At 36.3% G+C, this 4,622-nt stretch overlaps 1 protein-coding gene across 1 annotated transcript in view; it reads right to left on the reverse strand.

The window, feature by feature from the left end:
• The window catches only part of LOC106868211 (uncharacterized), an 11,218-nt gene that overhangs the window by 2,275 nt on the left and 4,321 nt on the right, over positions 1–4,622 (reverse strand). The window lies entirely within an intron of this gene.

Below are 4,622 nucleotides of genomic sequence, written 5' to 3' on the forward strand. Positions count from 1 at the left end.
ATAAGAATTGAAAGAAATTAACTCAAATTTAGTTGTTCTAACTAACAAAATAGAAGGACTAAATTACTGTACCCGAGAAGAAACGTAATTTGAACAAAGAAGACAATCTACAGAACAAGTTAGTCAAAGTTTGAACGAACTATGCACAACATTGCATTCATTTTTCACAAATAACTTTGAAAAAGAATCATCACCAAAATACCTAAACCATAACGAAAGTATACCAATGTCAGCACATTTGATTAAAGGTCGCATTAGCCATATTTGGCCCAAAAATCTTGGAACATGATAAAAAATAACAATAAAGCAGAAATATATGAAAATGGGATTAACTCAACACCTTTAATTCTACCACGCAAACTACAAATTAAGCCAATTCCAGAAGAACCCGAACAGCAAAGGAAATTTAGGGAGACATTAGCACTAGAAAAAATGAAAATAAAGATTGAGTTACTCAAACTCAGAGCATCGAATAACGAACAAAAATATAAAACGATCGATGAGGAAATGCACACCGAACTCCCTAAACATGCTGCTGAACAACTCTTGGAAAGTGTTATAAAACTATGGAAAGACAGCTGTAAGTTGGAAGAAATAAATTCCCTGCAACGATGGCAAAACAGTGTTAACTTCTTCCTTAGTTATGAAGCTCAGTTTAAAAGAGACTACACTTCAGATAACCCCTTCCTTAAAAATCCAGAACAAATACATCTACAGAAATAAATACACGTCCACCTAGATCAAACAATCAACATCGAAAAGAACACAAACACAGAAAACTGACTCATTACCTAGAAGTAAACCATTCTCTAACTAATATCAGGGACTACTCACCAATTAGAAACACTAGAAGAAACCAACCTAGAGGTAGAAGTAATTTTTTCTCCCCAGCAACTAGAAACATCCAAGGGAGAAACTCAACCCACGTATCCTCATCCTATTTACCCAGACAGCACAACCAGCTCCCCATCATTCCAAACATAATTAAGCACCCCAACAGTTCATTCCAACGAAGAAACTCTAACCACAGGCTCCCAACCAGTTTACCCAGATAGCAACACCAACCTCCCAGCAATCCCAATATGATAAGTAATAATAATACTGATTTAATTATTAATAATAATAATAATAATAACACCAATAATAACTTCTACCAACCAAATTACAATAAACATTTTTTAGACCAAGTGGAGAGAAACAGGGACACACGTTGGAACAAAACTTACGGGAGAAACCCAAATTAATTAACTTATCAAAGAAAACTCTCTATATAACAGAAATCAATATACTAGCCAAAGGTTTAAAGTTTACTCCAACCCCACGAAGATCTAACCATAATGAAATTAAAGACAATATTTCAGAATTCTGCAGAAAACTATGACTCGCAGAAGCACTAACTGACTACAACAACGAAGCTGAATCACTCGTCAAAAACAGAAGTAATTACCTTCCACATAGGGGTAGGAATAAAACACTGGATGGCTTCTGCGACCATATCCAAAATTTCCTTAATACATTCCATAAACGAAAAATTAATTCGAACCTCAACAATCTAGAATGGAAAAATCTAATCGAAATACAAAACGACAAAGACCTAACAATTAAAGAAGCAGACAAAGGAAGTGCTGTAGTTCTGATGGACACAGAACACTATAAAAACCTAGTATTATCCATACTAGACAACGAGGCCTTCTACGAAAAATTTATAAACTATAAACAACAAAAAAAACAATGAAAAATCTTGCATCCTTAATTCTTCTACATGGAAAAGGCCTGACACAAAAAGAAACAGACTACATCACGAACTTCAAATGTAGTCCCAGTCTTTTTTACGGCCTTCCTAAAATACACAAGAGCAAGATAATCATTGAAACCTGCAAACAATCACCGGGCAAATACATTAATATCCAAACGCCAGAAGACTTAACTTTAAGACCCATTGTAGCTAGGCCAGCCTGTGAAACCCACCGCCTAAGCAATTTTCTAGACATTCTACTGAAAGCCTTGCTGAAATACATCAAAAGTTTCATTAGAGACGATTTAGACATGCTAGAACACCTACCAAGAGCAATTAATGAATACGCAATATTGGTTACCCTCGATGTTATCAAGCTTTACACTAACATCCTACATGATTATGGAATAAAAGCAATTAAATTCGGGTTGGAAAAGTACCCCGAAGTACTCCCGGAACGCATAAATCAGATCTTTATTATTGAATCTTTAAAATTTATACTTTAGAAGAATTATTTTCTATTTGATGACACATACTATCGTCAGCAATGCGGAATTGCGATGGGAACGAAAGCAGCCCCTGTTCTTGCGAACCTAATAATGGCTTATTTTGAATTCACCTTATATGAAGTATCACTTCAGAAATATGGTTACCCATTTTACCTTTACATAAGAGAAAATTGGAGAAGATACCTGGATGACTGTTTTATCATTTGGAAGGAGAACATTGACAAACTTTAGGATTTCAAATCAACACTAAATGATATAAATAGTAACATTCAATTCACAATGGAATATAACAAAGAACAGCTCCCATTTTTAGACATCATGATAAAAAAGTCAACAATCAAATCATAGCTGGCATCTATTATAAACCAACTAATTCAAAACAATATCTCCTCTTTAGCTCATGCCACCCGAAACACATCAAAATAAATATCCCTTTCAATTTGGCAAAAAGTATTTGCACAATAGGGTCTGATAGAACAACTCGGAGCCTTCGTCTTCAAGACCTCAAAACAACGCTTACTGAAAGACAATATCCACCCTCACTTATAGACGAGGGAATTAAACGTGCCAAAAAATTAGACATAAAAACACTAAGAACAACAAGACATAACACCACACACCATCTTAAAACACTAATATTTATATCAACACACAACCCCAGAAACAATGAGGCATTCAACATTATTGTGCAAAATCTCCCTTTACTAAATAGAGATCCAAAAACGAACGACATCCTGAAAACGCGCCGATTCATCAAATGCAAAAAGCTACACAAATCGTTAAAGAAACTACTAACAAACGCGAAGCTTTACAAAACAACCACAAAACCAACGGTTAAAAAATGCGAACGCCAAACTGTGGAACCTGCCCCAACTTACTAGAAGGCTCGGATTTCCTTTTCAAACATGGACTAAGGTTCACAATTAAAACTAGTTTCACTTGTGCCTCTGAAAACCTAATTTATGTAATAACCTGCTCGGGTTGCGGACACAACTATATTGGACAGACGAGTATTACCTTGAGAAGGAGTGCCACTCTACATAAAGAGCAAATCCGTTTCCCACAATACAAGCAAATTCCTCTCAGTGAACATATAGAAAATGTGCAGATAACATCAAACCAAATTTCAGCGTCTTCCCCTTCTACTAGTGCAAAGACACGATCTCTCCACAAGAAGGTTTAAATAAAGAAACTTTTTTCATTGAAAAATACAGAACACGTTTTAATATGCACGCATAACCAACTTTTACTTTTTTACATATTTCAATTCACGATTACATCCCGATACATAAATCCCCTCACTTTTTTTAGTGTGTACACATATATTCCCCTCCCCTTACCGAAAGCTGAACTGTTATCTCTCTTGCCCACAACAACAACGATAATAACGGTAACCAATGACCTCCTCTTATTTTTCTACTAGTGGAGTCAGTCACTCGTAAATATCATTACACACAACATGGACAAAAATTTCTTCGTAAAAAAATACGTATTCAAATAAGTAAACCATAATATCATGAATAGCGAAAGCGAAACCGGTCGATATATTAAAATTATATTAAAATTATGTAAAGTGTGTGTATTTTCCTGTTTTAATTTCATATATATATTGCAACTCACCACGTGGGGATAATCGAAATTCCGCTTTTTCTGTTGCTACTACTATATATATATATATATATATGTGTGTGTGTGTGTGTGTGTGTGTGTGTGTGTGTGTGTGTGTGTGTTTGTGTGTGTATGTGTGTGTGTGTCTGCATATGTATATATACAAAGATCACGCACGCGTACAAACATCTTGTGCTTATATCAGATGTCGGCCGAGTCTGTAGTGGTGATCGCACCGCCGCCCTCTAATAATCATGCTAGCAAGGCAGTTTTCCTTTGCCTGGTGGCTGTGGTGAAAGAGGTTGCTTGGTGGACAAGGCTGAAATGCATGAGGACAGATACATTCCACTTTGGTAGAGCTCTCGTTGACTTCTTCAAGTTTCACTTGAAAAGGAAACTGCGAGTGGAGATGCAAGTGCTGCTCTCGAGTGAGTTTATTAAAATGTGGTTAAAAGTTGCAAAAATGGTAAGAGTGGATGGTACCTCTCTCTAAGTGCAGACCTGTGAGTCGGAAGGAAGGGATTGGAGAGGGCACTTGCTCGTGGAGTTTCAGGGAAATCTCGGACAGTAGGTTCCTTTCTTACAATGGGGTTTCTGTGGAGTACTCAGCCCCTTGCACGTTAACTCTACTAGTAGGCTTCTCCTTTAATCGCATCAATTGGGGCACAAGTCGTCGTAACCGACGGACTACCAGTAGTATATATACAATCATTGGAAATTTACATAGATACATAGAACATACATACATACATACATACATACATATATAT

This window comes from Octopus bimaculoides, chromosome 17 (genome assembly GCF_001194135.2).
Source record: "Octopus bimaculoides isolate UCB-OBI-ISO-001 chromosome 17, ASM119413v2, whole genome shotgun sequence".
Taxonomy (NCBI): Eukaryota; Metazoa; Mollusca; class Cephalopoda; order Octopoda; family Octopodidae; genus Octopus; species Octopus bimaculoides.